The sequence below is a fragment of the Eretmochelys imbricata genome, chromosome 18, assembly GCF_965152235.1.
Source record: "Eretmochelys imbricata isolate rEreImb1 chromosome 18, rEreImb1.hap1, whole genome shotgun sequence".
NCBI lineage: Eukaryota > Metazoa > Chordata > Testudines > Cheloniidae > Eretmochelys > Eretmochelys imbricata.
In genome coordinates this window covers 7,975,946-7,998,222 of record NC_135589.1, presented here as the reverse complement: position 1 = coordinate 7,998,222, position 22,277 = coordinate 7,975,946, and the positions used below count along the sequence as shown (strand labels likewise).

The following is a 22,277-nucleotide window of genomic DNA, read 5'->3' as shown; positions in this document are numbered from 1 at the left end:
GTCGGAGCTCTCTGGGATCGTGCTCTGATTGGTGGTGCCCTCTGGTTTGTGTCATGAGACTGCCGGTGCCCGCTGCTGGGCGGCACGGGACCGCTGGTGCCCTCTGACCGGTATCACAGAATTGCTGGCACTGTGACTAGCAAGTCCGCCCGTAGCCAATCCACCTCAGACTGTGGTTTCACCAGATACCATGCTTTAACTGGGGTGTTTGTTCAGCAGTTGGATGGGAGACGCCCAAGGGAAATCCCGGCTGCTTTTGCAGGCAGTGCAGGTGATGACTCAGTAGGGGGCGCTCTTCTCCCTCTATCTGAACCAATGCCCCCGCTGGGCCGCATCCACAGACAGAAGTGGGGGCTCCGGTCCCTTCAAATCACAAGCCTGCAGCGATTCTTCACCCTCACACACAGGGCAAAATCCTGACGTCCTTGGCTCAGACATCCATGAGCATTCTGCCTGTGTAAAGCCTAACAGCTAACGCTTCGTTTGCCAGTCGCTGTATTGGGCGTAGGATCAGCCCCTGAAAAAAGTCTCTCGGCTTTTGCTCATCAGGCAGAACAGTCCCCATTAATAGTCGTCCCCACTTGTAGAGCATAGCAGGAGCCTTACAACTGGAGGGGTTGCCACAGGCCAGATCCCAGCTGGTATAAATCAGCGTAGTGCCAGTGAAGTCCAAGAAGCTATGCCCATTTACGCCAGCTGAGGACTTGGCCCTGTGGGTTTTACCCGCTATGAGAATCGCTAGCTGGATTTCCAGAGACGGAACAGTTCCATTTGACAAACACATGCCTGATTTTAAAGGTTTTTTCCCCCTCCTAATAAAATAAATCAGCAGCCACCAAACAAGCAGATTGTTCTGCTCGGCAGTCTCCCAAAAGGCATCTCCTGGGCTTTAGTTTGAAGCATTCTGGTTTGAAAGAGCAGCCAGCACGACTGCCATTGTCTTCTGAGTGCACAGAGTATTAATCGGTTTACCCTCGGCTGGGTGCGGACTTCCCAGTGATTCACTGTTCCTCGTCCACGTCAGGCAGTCACATTTTGGGAAGCCTCCTTTGGTTCTTACCAAAAAAGATTTTCTGCTCCACTTGTCTCCTGACGGAGGTATGGTGTCCCAGGGTAGCACCCATCCCCTGGCAGTAAGCTGGGAACATTATGGAATCGTTCTGTTTCGCCTGGGATGTTTTTCTGACTATGTCAGGAAAACAAATGGCCCAGTTATGATAATTTATAGCACAGTAGTGCCAAGAGGGCTTGACTGAGATCAGGGCCCCATTGTGCTCAGCGCTGTCCACATGTAGCGAGAGAGACAGCCCCTGTCCCAAAGAGCTTACAGCCTAAATGGGTAAGACAAGGGGCAGGAAGGGGATCAGAGAAGGGAAAAAACTTGCCCGTCACCCAGGGGCCCAGCCAGAAGCGGAAGCCAGATCTCCTGAGTCCCAGCTGAGTGCCCTAGCCACTAGGTTACACTGCCAATTTCTACAAGCTGTTCTGCACCATTAACTCTAGTTGGCTTGCAAGTCAGTGCTAGGGTTGGATGCAGAGAGAATCCTGCCTCTCTTGGGTTTACCACCATTCACCCAGACCACTTAGAAGGAGGGGGCCCTCCCATTACCTGATACCAACAAAGATCCATTAGCGTTGATGGGGGTCCAGCTGACCAGTTCTTGCCTGGGGCAAGAACCCGCTTCAGCTCCTCCTGCGGGACTTAAGCTTTCATTTTAATAAGTGCCCTATGCTGCCCTGCTGGTCGACGAGTTATCCCTGTGAACATCCCCAATGCAGTCACTCCAGCATACTGGGGAGGCAATGTGGTCTAGTGGCAGGGCACTGGCTAGGGAGTCAGGCCACCTGAGGACTGTGACCTTTGTGCATGTCACTTTCACCGCCTGGTGCCCATTTCCACACCTGCGTTTTATCGTTTTAGAATGCAGGTTCTTTGGGGCAGGCACTGTCTCAGATGATCAGGGGGAGGGAGAGCCTGTCACATCAGAGGTGACTAAAATAACTTGGGTTGTCTAGCCAAGCAAAGCGAAGGCTGATCGCTCTCTATAAATACTCCAGGGAGGGAACCCCAGCTAAAGGACAACACTGGCCGCAGAACAGATGGGGATAAACTGGCCAGGAGTAAACTGAGGCAGAAATTAGAAGCAGGTTTCTAACCATTAGAAGAGGAGGTTCTGGAGCAACCTCCCACTCGGAGTAGTAGAAGAAAACTAGTTTTAAGATGGAGCTTGATCAATTTATGAATGGGAATATATGACGAGGCTGCCTGCAAGAGCAGGGCCTGGACATGTTGACCCAGGAGACCCCTTTCCCGTCCTACATTCCTATGTGTGTACACAGCACCTTGCACAGGGGGTGTCACAAGGCGATCCTGTAGTTAATAATAATTGTACCACTGGAATAAGGCCACAGTGACTCAGGGGGGATAGACTGGAACCCCGCCACTGTCTGGTACAAACAGGTTACAGAAGATAGGTGTATCCATTGATAAAATGCCCCTGAGTTGGTATCTTCCATTTTCAAGTTTGAGGCTGAGCTTCCTTGGGCACGTCCCTCCCCCTTGCCTCTGGCTTCAGAGCAGGGAAATGCCATTCATCTTCCCTCTCAGATTCTTTGACAGAGCACCATGTGTGGCTTGAATGGGGTCCGCCTTTCCTATGTGCCTTGCTCTCATCATCTGTCTTCCCAGGACGTCTGGCAGGTTGAAGGCCTCTGCCCCTGCAAAGAAGCAGATGAGAACCGGGAGAGGGGCCCAAGGCAGGCCATTCCCGAACGTGGCAGCAGGTGGAAGCTCCCTTTCATGTGTGGATCGTTTTATCGGTTGTGATGAGCGTGGGGCTTGGGGATTTCCCACAAATTGTTCTCAGAGGAGGTGCGGCAGCAAACGTGAGCTCGTTAAGAAAGTATGCAAATCGCAGCACATGCAAATACACCCTGCAGCTGAGATTAGACTTGCTAGGCAAGGCGCCGGATTCCCCTATGGCACCTTCACAGAGGGCAGGATAGAAAAGGACAGACGTAGACGCGACAACGGTGGCTTAACTGGCAGAGATGAGATGGCCTCAGAAGCGGGAGATGCCCATGGCAGCGGAAGGGAAGCCAGGGGCTGCTGCAGCTCCTAGCTGTCGGCTTTCTGATTAGGCTCGTGAGGAGAAACACCTGCACAGTGACAACTAGCTTCAGCCGTTTCCCAGCCAAACCAAAGCCGTCTGGTTTCTGGGCTCTGCAGGTCAGAGCACTGCTGAAACGCTCGGTCACTTCCCAGGCCCCCAAGAGACAGGAAAGGGGGTCAGCCAGCGCAGCACATTCAAACACGCATAGCCCGGAAGGCCAGAAGGGACCATCATGATCAGCTAGTCCGACCTCCTGCACATTGCAGGCCGCAGATGGCTGACCTTGAACCCAGAGGGCAAATCCTGCAGCGGTGCCGAGCACCAGGAAGTCCCCCTGAAGTCAGTGGGAGCGGACGGCAAGAAACACGCAGTGTCTTGCTGGCTGGGAGCCGCCAGTGCCATGGTGGTACGGTTGGCGTTCGGCCCCTCGGCATTTGGTCCGGCGGGATGCCAGCTGCAGACACCCGGTCTCTGGAAGGCCCTGGCTGTTCTCTGACTGCTGCCCAGCTTGCTTTGCCACAGGGACCAAGGTTCAACATTGAAGGCGCGGTGCTCACCGTAACAGTGACAGCAGGATCGCTCATGCCATGGGGGTGCCTTGCAGCAACTTCGGCGGGGAGAGCAGGAGAGGCCGGGGCTGGTGGGTGCCAGTCTGAGCCTGCCAATAGCCTCCCAGTACCACAGTAACGGCGCCTTCATCTGGACTTCTCCCTTTGCTTTCTTCTGGCGCTGGGATCCTCACATTTCCCCCCACGCCTCCTGAGGACGGGAATGAACCACAAGCCTCACCCCGATCTTTCTTCGCCATGACACGGGCACGGCAGAGGCTAATCGTGCCGCTTAGCCCGCTACCAGGAGCCGCTCGGGGTCCATCTCCCCTGCAGCCGGGGGGAAGGGGGCGTGAATGGCAGCTCGTGTAGACGTACCCACGCTCAAAACAGAAGGGAGGTCGCTGTGGTGTGGACTTAAGCACACCCGACCCACTGGGAACTCACCTGCGCAGCCCGCAGTGAAGCCCAGGTCGCTGCATCCGCACTGCTATTTGGAGTGAGTTGGCGAGAATGCAGACCCCCGGGCTGCAATGTGGACGTGCCCTCAGATACTACGGACGCGGAACCTGAACGGAAGAGAATTCATTCTGGCAGCTGCGTGCCTCGTGCCTGCGCTAATTAAGCGATGCCCCAAGGTGTGTGTCTGTGCTCCCGGGAGATAGTGCGTCTGTTTGGGGAGGCGCTTTTTCCTCATGCCGCCAGCCCCCTGGGGAAGCGTATTATCTCCCGCTCACACAAACCTCCTGGGCTGTGTCTTGCCCACCTCCACACAAACAGCGGTAAGCACGTTTCCTCGCCTCTCCTGGCGACGCTTCCCTTTGCGAGTACAAATCCGGCAGATATTCCTGATGCTGCACCTGCATTGATGTCCCTAAGCCGAATTCTCCACAGCCGACAAAAGCTCACCCAGGCACTTCTGTCACAGCAGGGACAGGAGAGGAAGTTTCATTGGGTGCTCGTTTCTGGCGGAGGGAGGAGGGAGAAGAGAAAAAGGCAGAGGAAGCTGCTGAGGGATTTTTGGTTCTTTGTTTCCACTGATGCCTGAAGTTTCATTCGGCTCTGAAAAGCCTCCCGAAGGAAGAGCCTCGCTTGGTCAGGGGTAGTGGCAAACTCAGGTTTGTTTTGCAGGCCTCTCTGAGTTTCTGGGGATGGTTAGCATTGCACAGGTGGTCTAAGAGACTCAGGCCTGGACCCAGAAGGTGAGCTGCCGGGGAAAGATTCTGCTCTCAGTTATACCAGTTTCACTCTGAGCAACTCCACTGTCAGAGACATTCCAAACTCACGCTAATGCCTCTGAGCGCAGAACGTGGACCAGAGTCACTCACCTAGAACCCACTGGCCAGCCGAGGCTCGACATCTCCAGAGACCCCTGTCCGGCTTTTCTCGGGGGCGGGGGAACCCATACAAACTCCATTGGGAGCACAGACTGGAGGAGTCTGTGCTGGGTGGGAGCTGGGACCAACACAACCTGCTCTCAGAACTGAACAGCACCGGAGATCACAAAAGAGTTTTCCCTTCTCCTCTCCTGCCTGTCCATGCTTGAGCTGCTGCAGGGAGAAAGGAGAATCCATCCACGTTCCCAACATGAGAGAAGAGGCTTGTCTGTCTCGGGGTTACTCCTGTGGGGAATCTTCTTTCCAGCTCTTGGAATAATATGAGGTTAAAACATCAGACAAAAAAGAATTCCATGGGGATCCTCACGTGTTCTGCCTGGAGCAGAGACTTTCCTGGTGTCAGCGCTAATGCAAGCAGGGAACAGACACCTGACCCCAGTGGCTAGCTGCACATGTACTTGAGACTAGGAAATCGATGTCACCAGCAGGTGCTAATGTGATGCCCTGGCTAAGGATGATTATGTCTCCCTTAGTGATCAGAATGCACCCAGGATAAGAGCCTGCTACTTGCTCACACTTAAGGATGAAGTACTCTCCTAGCTCAGGCAATAGGGGCTCATGGTTTTGGTGCGAAAGGTTGCCAGTTCTATCCCCACCGGTGACTAATGGTGTCTGCATCTACGTGGCCATGGAGTCTTTATAATGTGGAAGGACCATGTGGATTTCATGGACCAGAGCAAAAAAGCAGAGTCCTTGCACTGGGAGTGGCCCAGTCACATTTGGGGTTGGAAGGCAGGGAGAGATGGGTTCAGCTCCTACGGCTGATTTGGTGACCCATGCAATAGAGACATCAACAGAAACATCTGAGCAGCAGATTTTGCAAAGTACAGACCCCAGTGTCATGTAATGTGGGGTTTCTTGCACCTTCCTTGGAAACATGTGGGACTAGCCATTGTTGGTGGGAGAATACCAGAGCAGACAAGCAACTGGTGGTCTCATGCAGTATTTCTTATGTCTGTAGTCTTATGTGCCTGGAAAGATCCTCTCCACTTTGGAACAACCAAACCAGAGACCATCCCCTAAGAATCCATTTCAGGATGCTACGGGGCACGGACACTGCTACGCAGACGTGGAGTCGCACTCAGTAAGGCAGCTGATTCTTTTGGTGAATCATGACCCTTAAGAGCTTTCGTTCCAGGCTCCTGGTGGCCAGAGATACCAAACCTGGGGAAAATGAAGAGCTCCCTGCTCATGACAGCCAATTGGGTGTGGAGCCCCTGAGCAGAGCAGACGTCTGTTCATCTCACATATATCCCAGGGACAACTGGACATGCTAACGCTGCAGGGGAAGATTGCTGGCTGCGGAATAAAGGATGAAGCCACTCTTCTGTCTTATGACAGATGACAGGAGCTTGCTGCTCAAGATGAGACAGTCCGTCACGTCAAAATCTTCCTCTCCGGAGCCTTCGGTAACAAATAACCTGCTCCCTCCTCCCCCGATTCCAGCCCGGTGCAGGCTCCACAGTAAAATCCATAGATGTGTGTCACGGTAGGAGAAAGATGGACATGGCGAGACAGGAGAGAAATCGCTCCAGATAGCGAAGGAGAAAGATGGGAGATGGATATATGGAGAGCAAATTACGGCAACATGCAGGAAATATAGACACCAAGACAGAGGAGATGTGAGAGTTTTAAATAATCTAACTCCCCCAGCCTGATGTTGGCCCTGCCGTGGAATGTGACAGCTGCTGAGTAGCCACCCCATGGAAGATTTGTGCTGGTTTAAGCAGCCAGACCTGATTTTGTTTTGTCAGCTTATGGGATAGTAAAACAAAAGCATCGCACCATCAGACAGGTGCTGCCAAGCCCCCGCACTCACATGAGCACTTGGAATTATTGTTCAGAAACCGGTAGCACCTACAGGTCGTACCCTGAAGGAGATCAGGGGCCCAGCACACGAGATGCTGTATGCACACATGATAAGAAAGAGCTCCTGCCCCAGAGAGCTGACAATCTAAAGATAGGTAACAGGGAATACACTTGGGAAGGACGACAATACGCCCACCCCCATTTTAACAGATGAGTCACAGACAGATGAAGTGACTTGCCCAAGCTCAATTAGGAAATCTGTGGCAGAGCCAGGAAATGAACTCCCATTTCCTGAGCCCTAGCCCAGCACTGTCACCACAAGCCCATCCTTCTACCCAGCTCGTAAGAAAAGCAAGCGCAGGGTCCAGCTGCCTCCCAGCCTCTCCGGACCCAGATGCTCTTTCCATTGCCAGTGGCTGGGTAAGGACCTGCTCCTGCCAGCCTACTCCCACCGATATGGGGGGAATTGAGGTGCTAAGCCCATCGCAGGGGCAGGCAGCCACTCAGTGCCCAGTAAGAGTGAAGGGAGCACAGTGAACCTTGTTAGGGCTTCCACAGGAGTCCAAAGGGCAAGAGAAATCCCCAGCCGATAGATACTAGCCTGGCATTTGTCTTGGGTTGACAGTCTCTTGTGGCAGCCAGTTCCAGAGGCTGATTACGTGCTACACTAGTTACTCCTAGGTTCCCCAGCCATTAATGCCAAAGCAGTGCCCCCTTAGTGGGACCCTGGTACCCACATGAAAAGCCGCTCATTGACACGGTGAAATATACAACCTCACGGCTTAGCTAAAACCACCCAAAACAGCAGCTAAGACAGCCTGTGCAAAGAAGATCGCTATCAAGTGGGAGGAGTTAACGAGCCGTCATTCGGCCATGCTCTGTCTTCGCTCAGATAAAGGAGACAGCGGGTAACTGGAGAGGAATGGGTGGCCAATGAGGCCTTTCTGGCCTTTGATTTTCAGGAATCCAACGTAAAAATAAAGCCCGGGCCAGGCTCCTCAGCTGTCATGAAACCACATCACACCACTGAAGTCAATGGAATTACCTTCCTTTACATCAGCTAGCGGATCAAGTGCCCTGCGTGTTGTCAAAACTGGCATCTCCCCTGCAGCCAGTTAATGCCAGACAGGTTCTAAGAAGAGAAATGCCAGGCTGCTTAGCTTCACTGGCCATACGGGAGTGGCAGAGTGCTTTCTCATTGTCTGGCTCGGCCTGCATCTCTCCATCTCCTTGCTGCCGCGTTGCTTGTAACCTTCCCCTTTTCTCTTTTAAAATCACCCTCCCTCCCCGGCAGCCATGGCCCGCAGACCAGAGTCACTTATCACATGCAATTAAAGGTGCCATCCGGAGGAAGGAAACTTTACCTAATGCTGAGACCTCTAAATTTAGAGCCAGCCGGCAGGGAGTTGTAAAGCATCTCTGCTGACTTAAGGATTATCAGAACTTAATGATGTCACCATCGGCCTGGCCCGGGATGAACTCAGAGAGACTGGGAGAGAAAGTGAGCGGAGAACAAAGGCCCGTCCCACCTCTTGGGGAGGTTCTACCTTTTGTCTCTCTGTGGGAGCAGCACTGATTAGAGAGGAGAAATTTTGCCCCGAGTTTGCTTCTACCACCAAGGGATATCTGAAGGCAGGACTGAAAAAAGGAAGGTTTCAGAGTAGCAGCCGTGTTAGTCTGTATCCACAAAAAGAAAAGGAGGACTTGTGGCACCTTAGAGATGAGGCCAGCACCTGACTCAGCAAAGGAAGGAAATTTGAAACCACAATGTACTTACTCAATGTTGCAATGTTGTAGATGGAAGCAAAATTCCTCCCGTATCCCCGCGAGTGATCATTTTATGCCCTGAAGCATAAGATTTGATTGCCCCTATTATCCTAGCTTGCATAGCTGCAAATGTTATTAGCAGTCATAAAATTATCCTGGCCTTTTTAGAATCCAGCCACAGTATTTGTCTCATTGCCCTCTTATGGCAGCGAATCCTCCAGGTTCACCACACACGGCATTAAAGAAGAAGTTCCTTTTATTGGGTCCAAATTTTCTGCTCTTTAATTTCATTTCAGCCTCCACCTGCTCTCCCGCTTATGGGGCCGGGTGAAAGAGAAAAGCAGGCTTGGATCAATTTCACCAGGTGCTTCGTAACTTTAAAGGACCTGGCTCAAGTTCTTCTCCTGCTAAATAATCTTTGGCCCAATTTTTTTTTCAAATGAAGGTGCCCAAAGTTAGGCACCCGAATCCAAGGGCCGACGTAATCAGCTTCACATTCAGAGGGGCTTCAGACTATGAGTGCTCAGAATCTCTGAAAAGACCACGTTTTTAGGCTGAGATTTTCAGAAGAACTTATCTATCCACGATACAGCTATGGTCCCCCTTGGTGTAGTATCTGAGCATCTCACAATCTTCAATGTATGTATCCTCACAAGCAACCTGTGAGGCAGGGCAGTGCTGTTATCCCCATTATTGAGATGGGAAACTGAGGCACATTGAGGCAAAGTGACTTGCCCAAGAAATCTGAGGCGGAGTAGGACACTGAACCTTCATCTTTCAAGACCCAGGCGGCTGCTCCAACCACTGGGCCACCCTTTCTCTTTCAGTCACTCAGGCACTTAGGTGCCCAACTGCCATAGAATAGTTGATAAACTGGAGGGGGTTCGCAGGAGAGCCATGTGAATGATTAAATGATTGGAAAACAAGCTTTATAGTGAGAGACTGGAGCTAGATAAGTTCTGATTAGAAAAAAGGCACAAATCGTTAACCGCACGGGTAATTAACTATTCCCAGCTCAGTCACCAACTCGCCACGTGCTCCCACGCCTGACTCCATCCCCCTACACTAAGGAGCATCTTGCCACAAGATTTCTAGGGGACCGTTCACCTAGCATGGGGCTCCACAATATAGGGATGGCAGAATCAGGCCCTTAACTGTGGTGTGCCTCAGTTTACCCATCTGTAATCTGGGATGGTAATACCTGCCTTGCAGGGGGGTTGTCTGGAGCCGAACCAGTTAATTAGCCAACTGTGGCTCTCCACTTGCTGGTATAAATCAGGTGTCACTCCATTATCCCACACCGATGGACTCACTTCGGAGTCACACCTGGGTTAATGAGAGCAGCATGCAGCACTTAATGTTTGTGAAGCTCTTTGAGAGCCTCCCACGGACGGGGCCGGAGACGGGCAACGTCCTCTCGGTACGATGCACCTGATTTGCAGAGGTGCTGCGTACCGGATCCTCCTCCTTTCAAGGCGTTGAGCCTGAGCACCCACAGCTCCCATGGATACAGCTGTAGAGGAGAGTGCTCAGCTGTTCCTGTTACGAACTCGAACGATTTAGTGCCATTGGCACATGCCCCCCCAGATACCTGTCTGCATCGGCCCCCTCTCCCCCTCACGGGTGGCTCCAGCAGGAGCTCGAAGCCCATGCTGTCGATACACATGAGAAAGCAATTTTTAAGATGTTGGCTGACGGCTAAACACCCCACTGCAAAACCCAGCCGTTCCGTACCGGCGTCTCGGCAATCGAGCTGCTTCAGCAGCCCCCTTCTCTCTCCGCCACAGAGGATCATTTTCCCAGCAGGGCGTCTTACTTCATTACAGAGAGGCTGGTACGTTGAAAGCTGCAAAAATGGAACACAAGGCAGGGCCTCCAGGGTTGGTGGCGGTGGGTTTTTTCACTTTAATAGGGGCTGGCTGGCTAATCTACATGCTGGGAAGCTTCTCCACTGGTGATATGCCAGGGGGTGGGGGAAGAGAGAAAGAGGGGTAGAAATAAGGAGGGGGAGACAAGTAAAAAGGGAAGGAGAAAGATCCAGGGGAGAAAGGAAAAGGGGAGGGGAGGGGGAAAAGGAAGAAGAGGGAGACTGAGATAAGCAGCGACAAGCAAGTTGAAGGAAATGTAGATCCCTTTCTCCACGGGGGAGATGAGAGGAGCCAATGCTTTGTGCCAATCTCAGGCATGGGGGTAGCTGTTTCAGTGCAAACCCCCGCTGCAGGCAGGCAAATCTGCGACTTGCCCCGCTGGGCCTTTGCCGTGAATGAAACCAGGTGCAGTGGGGCAAATGGCAGCTTAAAACTGGCATCTGCATCATGGCCGCGACAGTGATGGCTGGAATCGGGGTGACAAGGCCTAAGGCACAGACAAGGCCTAAGGCTTTCGCGAAGATCAGGTGACCCGGAAGAGACGCCTTGGAGTTTACTGTCCTCATAAGGGTCCCGGCAACGCCACCTGCACCCTCACCCCAGACTCACTTTCGAGAGGGCAAGGTGAGGGGCGTGCTCTGGCGCTCCAGAAATGCACCCTGAGGAGTGACAGGCTGCGCCTGCAAAGAGAGAGGCCCTAGAGAGGGCTCTCTTCAGGGCAGGGACCATAGAATCATAGAATAACAGAGTTGGAAGGGACCTCTGGAGGCCATCTAGTCCAACCCCCTGCCCAGAGCAGGACCAATCCCAACTAAATCATCCCAGCCAGGGCTTTGTCAAGCCTGACCTTAAAAACTTCTAAGGAAGGGAATTCCATCACCTCCCTAGGTAACGCATTCCAGTGTTTCACCACCCTCCTAGTGAAAAAGTTTTTCCTAATACCCAACCTAAACCTCCCGCACTGCAACTTGAGACCATTACTCCTTGTCCTGTCACCTGCTATCACTGAGAATAGTCTAGATCCATCCTCTTTGGATCTGCCTTTCAGGTAGTTGAAAGCATCTATCAAATCCCCCCTCATTCTTCTCTTCTGCAGACTAAACAATCCCAGTTCCCTCAGCCTCTCCTCATAAGTCATGTGTTCCAGACCCCTAATCATTTTTGTTGCCCTTCGCTGGACTCTCTCCAATTTCTCCACATCCTTCTTGTAGTGTGGGGCCCAAAACTGGACACAGTACTCCAGATGAGGCCTCACCAATGTCGAATAGAGGGGAACCATCTTTTGCTGTGTGTCTGTACAGCCCCTAACACTGGGGGGGCCCTGATCACTGATCGGTGTCCCTGGGCGCCTCGGCAATGCAACTAACAAACAGCATCATTCAACACGTGTGCAGCGCTTCCCTGCACCCCAAGCTGCCGCTCTGTCCAGAGGAGCCGGTGCTGCCAGACTGCGGCCCTTTTGCCTTCCCCCCCTGCTAGCTGCAAACAGCCTGACTTAGCGCTCAGCTGCACCCGGGCAGCTTCGGGAGCTCTGGTAGCATATGTCCATGCTGTGTGGAGCAGCTGCCGCTGCTGTGCAAGGAGATGGGGTGCGCCTGCAGAGACCACGGGGTGTCCTCCACTTCGGAAGGTGGAGCAGGTCCGGCTGTTGACACCAGGATCTGGTTTCTGAGTCAGAAGTGACTCAGCCATACGTGAGCTCTCTTTGCTCACGGAACATGCACCTCTCGTGCCTAGGTTGGCCGTGACACGCCTGCCTTTCCCGCTGCACCTTGCACAAAGACAGAGCAACATGGACATTTTCAATAAATAAACAGAACCCTGCCAAAACGAGACAGTCCCTGCACATGCTTCACCCTCTGGGGACAGGAGAAAAGAGAACAAACGCAGCAGAGGTTAGTCACATTTCTTAATGCATTACGGGAAGGCTCCGGGATACTACGCTGACGCGTGCAGGGGAAGAACTATATACAATAGAATAGAACCTCCTGGCTCCAAATCTTCCTTGCCGTACAGATCAAAACGGAAGTGGCTCAGACCCAGGATCTGCAGGTGGGTATTTACTTGCCCAGCACAGAATTGTTGTCAGACGCTGCTCAGCAGAGCAAGTACTGCAGCAGTGGACGTTTCACAGGCAATTGCGATGAACGTGCACTGGCTGAGCTTTGGGAAAGGTGCAGGATTGGCTCAGTAAGAAGTTGATTATTGCTTATTCCTTGTGTAAGCGGGGGAATGGTCCCGCTATTGTGGGGAACTTTCCTGGCTTTTGCACAACCCCGCTGAAGTGGGCTAGCGAAAGGATCCGAGTCCTCGCTCCCACTTCCTTTACCCAGTGGCCTCTCTGCCCTTGAGGACTCCCCTTCCCCTCTCCTGTCTGGCAGAGTCCTCGTAACCCCAACAAGGCTGGGCCCAGGATTCCTGGGGGGCTCAACCCCCAACCCTGCTCTGGTCACCTAGGACAGGGGCTAGGGTGTCCCCACTCCAGGGTACTCTCTCTGCACTGGGCACTTCTCTGACCCACTGACCATTACATACAAGTTAAAGCAAATGCAAGTTATTTAATCAACAATTAATTTTAAAAAGAATAAGGAAAAATGGGAAAGGTTAAAGGGAACACATCAGCCCGCTCTGTGGCAGGGAACATCACAAACAGCGTCTCTGTCAATGTCAGGGCAGTTCACAGTCTGTTCCTCGTAAGTCCCAGGCCGCCTTCTCCAGCCCTGGCTGTGCTGTGGGTTGGACACTTGCTCTGGTGGTGGCCACAAGCTCTCAGGCTCTAAGTGGTAGGACCCTTCTTCCCAGTGTCGCCCCCACCCTGTCAGGGTTACGATCCAAGCCTGGCCTGCAGAGCCTCTTGGCTGAGGCATCTCCCTGTGCTGGGCCTGCTGCCCAGGGTCCCCCTCGCTCTCCCCGGCTGCTCACTGCACCCAGCTCCGGACAGCTCCAGCCCCAGCTGCACCACTCTGCCTCAGCACTGCTCCTGCTCTGCCTCCAGCTCCCTGGGCTGCTTCTCTGGCCCCCCTGGCTCTGGTTGCTGCAGCTCTGCTCCCAGGACAGGTCTGCTCTGCAGGCTGCTTCTGTGACTCTGCTCCCAGCCCTGACCTGCTTCCTGGGCTGCTTTTCTGGCCCCTCTGGCTCTGGTTGCTGCTGCTCTGCTCCCAGGGCAGGGCTGTTCTCTCTGGGCTGTGCCTCTGGCTTTGGGGCTGCAGCTCTGCTCCCAGGGCAAGTCTACTCTCTCTGGGCTGTGCCTCTGGCTTTGGGGCTGCAGCTCTGCTCCCAGGACAGGGTCTGCTCTCTCTGGATCTGGCCCAGCTCTGCTCCCCAGCTCAGCTCGGGACCCTGCTTTCTCCTTAGCTTGGCCCCACGCTGTCTGATCCAGGCAATTCCAGCTCACACAGAGGAGGGGACCTCCCTGGCCTCCTGACTCCCTGAATAGCCTGCCCGTCCTATCATTCAGGCTAACCCGGAGCACTGGCCTCTCTCCATTGTTCCTGGGGACTGTCAGTCTCAGGGTCCTGATTTCCCATCAACCCCCCTTTGAGTACTGGGAGCTAGCAACTAAAACACCCCCACTGAATTAGTAAGGGGGCAACAGTCCCCTTACACTTGCATTGCGGTAGCCCCTAGGGGCAGCGACCAATGAGCAGGGCCCCGTTGCACTAGGCACGGGACAGACATACAGGGAAAAGACAGTCCCCACCTGAAAGAGCTCACAAACTAGCTTCAGTCCCTTTGCAGACTCGGCCCCTCGCTCCTGTGCCGGCCGCAAAAGAGCAACGCTGACTGTGCATTCCGAGGCGGGGCCGCAGTTGTAGGGGCTGGTGCAGAGTGGGACAGAGGTGCTTTGGCGAAACTGTGGGAGAGGGGCACTGGCAGGGCTGGAAAAGCCCCGGGTGCTGCGGGACAGGAGCGAGGGGCTTCGGCAGAGCTGTGCGCAAGGCGCTCGCCTGCACGGCACTCAAAATACCAACGGCTGTTACCAAACCCCCTCCCTGTCCTGAGCGATGAAAGGCACCCGAGCTCCTCGATTAAAAACCCCACAAAGAACAAGCCAACGCCCTGCGACCCATGCTCAGCCGCGGAGTTGGCCTCAAAGCCAAGCCAACAAACAGCTGGGAACAGCAGCTGGCCTTGGATCTCCGCATGCCCTTCACCTCCCAGGAACCTCTCGTCCTCAGCACCTGCGGGGAGCAGCCCACACTGCAACCTCTCGGAAAGGGCAGCCTGGCCTCCAGGAGAGAGCAAGAAGGTAGGGAGGGAACGAGGGACATTCCCTGCTGCCCGGTTGGCCTCTCTAATGGACACAGCAGGCTTGTGGCTTCTGTGCCATTCCTCTGAATTCAGACGGGTCACAGAGGCTCCCGTGGCACCTAGCGGAGCTGCAGCTCGGGTGACTAGGAGGCCAGTCGCTTCAGTGCCCTGCTGGGAGCTGAGGGAACCTCTTAAGTGACCACCAAAAATCCCCTTGTCGTGGTTCCCATGCCCCCTCGCAGCCTGCAGGGAGGGGTCTCCTCTCCTCACAAGTGGAGGGGCTCACCCTTGCTTCTCTTTTGCGGGTAGGTCTAGGTGCCTGGTTTCCTTAACGTCCCTGCAAGAGAGGGGACATTCCTCCTGACGAGGTGACTGCGGGCGAACGGGTCACCTCTGGGGGCTGAACTCCTTCGTGGCATCGAGGATGGCACAACTGGCAGGGCATCACGACGGGACCGCATCCCCTTCAAGCGTCTGCCAGCCCTCTAGTGGTGGTTGTGCGGTAGAAGACACACCACAATGAGAGGCCAAGATGTGGGGGGCAGGGGGGAGACCAGGATTGAATCCTGCAACCATGCTGAACGGGACATCAAGGGGATAAGGAATATGTAGGAGGAATGTATTCCCACTGCACCAGCGCACACCGGGGTGCATTTCGCTCCATCCCATGCCCCACCAATTGCGGCTGGACTTATTTTGCATAAGCTTTAGCCCCTTCAGAGCAGGGTCCCTTCCTCCTCACCACTGTGTACATCACCTCGCACAGCTCTGGTGTACCCCAAACAGTAATTTAATGCATCTGCAGTCTGCCCTGTGCAGCATAGACCACCGGTGCCTCCCCGTACTTGGGGGGCACAATCTAAAGGGGAGGACACATGACTGCCCCACGTGTCTCCCCTTCCCTGCTCCACCCACTCCATGTCCACCTGCCGAGGAGGGGGAGCAGCAGTCTATCAATGGCTGGTCTCCCTGTGCAGCGACTGCAATGGTGCAGCTAGCCTCCAGGGCAGCATCCTTACACCCCCTTTTCTTCCCCCGGCAGGAGCACAGCAGAGCCTTTAACGAGGAGTCACCATCCTGGGTGCAAACGCGTTGCTGCTCTTTGCCCGCTATTTGGTTGAACACGCTCCACGGGCTGATCTCGTCCCAGTGAGAGGGTGTCCCACCCACCACGTCAACTGAGAATGTCACGAATCTATAACTGCAACCACGATGGCTTTATGAATCCCCCGTACCCAGGGAGCTGGGAGTGGAGCCCAGGTTGCTTGCCCCAGAAAGACCAGCCTCTGGCATTTGACTTAACAGACTGCAGCGGTACCAACAGTTCCCTTATTGGCTCTGTGGGCCCAGCCACGAGAGGGCAGCATCACTTACTCCTAGGCACAAGGCCATGACGTCATACATAATGGCTGAGAACAGACCGAGAGGCAAGAGGCCCTGGCTGGTACACCCAGGGTCTTCATCAGACAAATTGGCAGAGTTGGCTATAAAGGCTGGGAGCTGCTTTGTGACAGGGTTATTGCTCCCAGGCCTCGGGGCTACCATGAATGGATTTTTCTCTCTGAAAGCAAAAAGGCAAGAGGCAGCCGAGAGTAGAGGCAGCTGCGCCTGCCCTGATTTCACCCCACTCTTTATACAACTTTTTATTACTAATTGAAGTGCTCTAGGACACAGATGAACTTTCTTTGCTCAATATTCATTAATGCTCCAGCCTCCTTTGTAGAGAAATTGCAGATGCTCTGATGATGGCTTGGAAACTTCTTGCTTGCTTTGACTAGCGCTGGCTCCAGATCCCTGTGTCAGAGGCATGGGCTTTCCTCTGGGTCCAGCACAGCCCGTCCACCTCCAAAGGCTGGGCTACATCACAGAGTTGGCTAGATTCTGATCCAGAGTCACTCCACTGAAGCTACGCTTCCTGGTGTCCTGAGTGCAGAAGTTGGGCAAAAGGATGGAGATCTAATGCTAAATCCAGGTATGTTGGAAACATGCCGCCGGGTCCTGGGGGGTGGGGATCTGAAGACCGAATGCCAAGCCCAGGTGGTCTCAATACCTAAATCCTGGAGACGTGGTACTGAGTTCTGGCAAACCCAATATTAACCCTGCAATGACAAGGCTCCTGGGTGCTGGTTCTTTGGAAACCCAGTGCCACATTGTACAGAATACCATCCCCAAAGACGATGGATAATTAGGAATCCTCTCGGACCAACACAACTCTTCCGTGGGGTGGAGGATGGGGCCCAAAGGGGAGAAGCAAATATGCCTTGGGTTTATTTTGCTGCTGATCACATCACATCATTTGAACCTGCATCTCTTCCCCATAAATAAACGTATCTCCCACTGAAACGCACCAGCTCTTCTTCCATCTGCTGCCTCCCTTCTCCACCGAGGTCGGTCACAGACCCTGAATCTCCGCACATGGATGAAATTAATAAAAAGCTTTTCCAGAGACGGTCCTTCACTTAATCACTAAACACACTTCCCTGCAGACAACTCCGGCCCAGCTCCCCTGTGTTTCCAGCATGAGCTGTCTTTGTAATTTCACTGGGAAGGTTAACTAGCCGGCTGCGTAGAGTTAATTTGTACATGCAAAGCAGGCTGGCTCTAAGCACCCTGGGAGATGGCAATGAGAAAGGCACAGGCTCTGAGCAGGGCCACCTGGAGAGGGAGGTAGATGTAAAGCAGCCACTCTTGTAGCTGATTCAGTGAAAGGCAGCTTTGATGAAGGTGAAATGGATTTGGAGAGCACTGATTCTGCAGACATGTTTGACTGGGCCCTCAGCTGGACACAGGTTGCAAAAAGCTCCAAATCAAGTTGTTATTTGCCCAGGTTGGAGGGTTTGCTGGAAGAACCAGACACCATTAGATTTGTCTAAAGCTGAAGGCTTGCCTTCTGTGTGGCAGTGGGAGAGAGCAGTAGGATTTGGATTGTAGGAAACGACACATGGGTGCAAATATGGTGACATAAACATGGGGTTTTGAACCTAATCTTTACTTGTTTGGTACATTTGTCAGCAGATCCGAGTGGTAAATGGTGTTCCCAGCCTAGAAAAACTGTGGAGATACTGGAAAATTTTCCCATCCCAAAGTGGGACAAAAAGTCTAAATCTCAAAATTTTTCACAAACTGAAATTCCACCCCCACCCCCCAAAAAATTTCAGTTCAGGTCAATCAAAATGTTTCTTTTAGATTTAGACCTTTTAAAAAAATTTTTTTACTACAGTTACCTTAAACATTGAAGCAAAATGTCATTTCAAACCAGAAAACTGCTATGAAAACTAAATGAATTTTTCATTTAGAAAATGCCAAAATGGAGCATTTTGGTCATTTCAAAACTTTTTTCAGACAAATGTCAGGTTGAAAAATTGATCCAAACTGACCTGCAAGAAGTTTCAGTTTCCATTAATCAGCTTTTTCTGACCAAAGTCATTTTCTTGAAAAATTCCTATATTAACTGCGTTTGTTGGCTAGGGCAGAGGCTCAAACAGAAAGGCATGTAGCAGACCTAACTGAGGTACATGGGCAGAACTGTGCAACGGGCCCTCTGGGAGAATAGCAGAAGGTGCTACAGGTCAAGATTGCAGAGCTTGGGTGGGAAAAGTTTCCCTGTCCCTGCTTGTGCAATGAGTTCCTTTTACTTAGCACTGCAATCCCTGTAATGCAGTATAATTTTTCATTGTATTTTTGCTGCTTTAATTGCCAATTTAGTTTGCCTGCAGTGTGTGAACTGAACACAATGAAACTGCTAGGAGAAGAAAAGGAGGACTTGTGGCACCTTAGAGACTAACAAATTTATTTGAGCATAAGCTTTCGTGAGCTACAGCTCACTTCTTCGGATGCATGTAGAGGAAAACACAGAGGGGAGATTTATATACACAGAGAACATGAAACAATGGGTGCTATCATACACACTGTAACCAGAGTGATCAGGTAAGGTGACAGAGTAGCAGCCATGTTAGTCTGTATCCGCAAAAAGAACAGGAGGACTTGTGGCACCTTAGAGACTAACAAATTTATTTGAGCATAAGCTTTCGTGAGCTACAGCTGCATCCGATGAAGTGAGCTGTAGCTCACGAAAGCTTATGCTCAAATAAATTTGTTAGTCTCTAAGGTGCCACAAGTCCTCCTGTTCTTTTTGCAGGTAAGGTGAGCTATTACCAGCAGGAGAGGGGGGCGGGGTGGGGAGGGGGGAACCAGGTGCTTTTTAGTTAATGGCCCCAGGAAGAAAAAGCGTCTCTCCATAGACTCCAGTGGGCCTTTTGCATCAAAACTCAAAGGTTTGCAGCAACATTTGCAAAGCGTCTTTAGCTGCAGGAGTCCCTGTTGCCCTTAACTTCTCAAAACCAGCTGGGCTGTAAGCTAGCAGGGTCCAGCGGTGGATACTTTTTGTATCTGAACTAGCTGCGACCATTTGGCGAGGGGAGATGGTGGGGACACTTGTTGCCCCTTGTCCCAGCCTTTTTAGTAGGCCTTTGGTGTCCCTGCTTTAGTGTGGCTTCTCTTCACCCCACCAATACATTGTATGTCGTGAGTCTCAGCCGCGTTCTTAGTCAACAACTGGGATTGAACCGGGGACCCCAAGAGCCAAAAGCACAGGTCTCCGTAACATGAACTAAAGAGGCAGACTCCCCAGCAATGGCTGGAACAGACACATATCCTCTGTAGACCTGGGGCAGAGGATGATGCATAACTAGTGGGCTGTGATTCACCTGGTATGATGGAACAATGGGAGGTTCTGATTAATGCCGCCCCTGGCAAGAGAGGTACAGGAACAATCTGCCTTTGCTATCGTCTTACAGATCACGTCTTCTGAGCCACTGGGCTCTCTCCTTATCTGAAAACGGGTCAGCATGGAGAAAAAATAAGTGCCGGCGAGCTTAAACTCCTCCCACAGTCCAAGCTCCTCCCACTCAGGGCACCCAAACGAGAGGCCATTCAGTGGATGGCACCTCGCGTGCTTTGCTCGGGAGTGAAACTGAACAATGCTGGCACTTAGGTCGGCATTAGTAGGCTTCAGAGTTGGCAGCACATCACAGTCCTGACTTGTCCCCGAGCTGTTGTTTCAGGCTGCCTGCAGATTTGAGCAGACTGCATCCCTGATGATAAGACTTGCTCTTTCAATTCACCTGGTGAAAGAGTTGCTCCCAGGGCTGGAGAGATGGGAGACAGGGATCCACTAGCACTAGTCCCAGGGGATTAGGTTCTACCCCTGCTACCGGAGGGAGACTCAGCAGAATGCAACCATCTCTTAATAAAAAACCCCACCTCTTCTTCGCTGCAGCTTGGCTTGCTGCAGCCTTGTCCTGTCACTCAGAGTGAGCGATTCCCCGATATACCTTGGGGGGCTTCTCTCAAGTGATGTGAATCATTATCAGCAGTAATTCTCAATTACACCTCCTGGACAGGCTTTGGAAATGACAGAAGTCCGCGGAGGCCACTGCCACTGTCTGTAAAGCCCGTCTTTGGCACCTCGCACGCTTCCATCCCATGCTTCTGGCGCCCTGACACCTCTGCACAAGTGGCAAATGCAATCAGTCATCGGAGCACGCGCGGAGGGGGCTGTGCTGAAGGGAGCCAGGTCTGAGGCCTGCAGCCTTCTCAGGTAGGCTAGAGCCTATGGGTCCCTTTACACTGCAACAAAAAACCCACAGCAGCAAGTCTAAGAGCCTGGGTCAGCTGACTCAGGCTTGTGGGGCTAAAAATAGCAGTGTGGATGTTTGGGCTCAGATGTTTAGGCTCTGAAACCCAGCAAGCGGGAAGTTCCCGAGCATCTACACCAGTGGTTCGCAGCCAGAGGTATGTGTACCCATGGGGGGTACGCAGAGGTCTTCCGGGGGGTACATCAACTCATCTAGAGATTTGCCGAGTTTTACAACAGGCTACATAAAAAGCACTAGCGAAGTCAGTACAAACTAAAATTTCATACAGTGACTTATTCGTACTGCTCTATATGCCGTACACTGAAATGTAAGTGCAAAATTTATATTCCAACTGATTTGTTTTATAATTATAGGGCAAAAACGAGAAAGTCGGCAATTTGTCAGTAAGAGTGGGCTCTGCCACTTTTGTATTTTGATGCCTGATTTTGTCAGAAAGTAGATTTTAAGTGACATGAAACTTGGGGGTACGCAAGACAAATCAGCCTCCTGAAAGGAGTACAGTAGTTTGAGAGGTTGAGAGCCACAGATATATCCAGTGGCAGGCTCCGTCTCTGTTGTGGCGCAGGGCATCAGGAAACCTGGGTTCTAGCGAAAGCCCGTCAAAACTATTTTGGACTAAACATTTTTTCACCAAAAATTGCCATTTCATCATAACCACCGTATTCTGCAGAAACCTATCTTGTCCAGGATGAAACGCGGACAGGAGACGCGAGCCCTGCGACAGCCAATAGCCTGCCCATTAGATCATTTGCTTGGGATACAGGAGATCCAGGGGCAAGATCTAGCTATATCGGACTTGGAACAAAAATGAATTTGTTTTTCAGTATCTCGCAAATGACAGCTGTGGTTGTGCTCTGCCCCGACTCTGCTTGAGCAAGCCACTTCCCCTCTTTGTGACTCAGTTTCCCCATTACTAAAGTTGGGGTAACGATACTCACCTGGCTCTTTAGAGCACTTTGAGATCACTGGGTTGATGCATGCTAGGGTCGAGCTCAGTATTCCCGGTTTCCTAACTCCAGAGCTTTTCCCTGATGCTCTTCAGATCTAAATCCACCCTCAACCCCCACGCTGCCAGCAGTTTCCCACAGAGCGGCTGAACTGAAGAGCATGTTGCCTAGTGGGTGCCTTGGGCAGTGCTCAGTGATGAAGAGGTTAATTCCAGTCTCACCTGATTCAGTCCATGTTTGTTCTCTACTCACTGCCTCTTGCTGCAGCTCCCGCTGAAACCACCAGCTCCTGGCAGGAGAGTGGGGAACCCTCTGGAAAAATCCCCTCTCCAAATCAGGCCATATGATAATTTTGAGAGTGCCTTTGTCCGAATGGGCAGGGGAGGTCCTCTAGGGAGATCCTGACAAGGGCTGAGCTGTAGAAAACAGCACATCTCCTGGGAGGCCCTGGACTTGTCTAACTTGTCTAACTCACAGCCAGCAGCAGGACAAAGGCTGCTAGCAGAGTGCGGGTCCCTGCTCACCTGGCATGAGGCTGGAAGGAGGGAGAGGGGGCAGGGAGGTGTGCAAACCAGAGAAGGGGAGCATGCAAATGACCTCCGTGCTCTCCAGTCCCAGGAGAAGCAATGGCGAGTCGGTGCTTGGGGTTGAGATACGGGGCTAGGACCCAGGAGATCAGCATCAGACTCCCGGGGGCCCATCTACTCTGCAGAAAAAGACCCGTGGCTGGTCCAGAGCAGCTGACACAGGCTCATGGGCTAAACAGAGCAGTGTAGACATTCAAGTTTGGGCTGGAGCCTGGACTGCGAATCCTCATGAGATCATGAGAGGGAGGGTCTCAGAGCTGGGGCTCTAGGTCGAGACGGAACATCTACACCGCTACTTTTAACCCCGCAGCCCGAGCTCCCTAAGCCTGAATC

At 52.5% G+C, this 22,277-nt stretch overlaps 1 protein-coding gene across 1 annotated transcript in view; it reads right to left on the bottom strand.

Moving 5' to 3' along the window:
- Positions 1-22,277, bottom strand: part of IGSF21 (immunoglobin superfamily member 21) — a 150,811-nt gene that overhangs the window by 31,360 nt on the left and 97,174 nt on the right. The gene's annotated exons all lie outside the window — the stretch shown is intronic.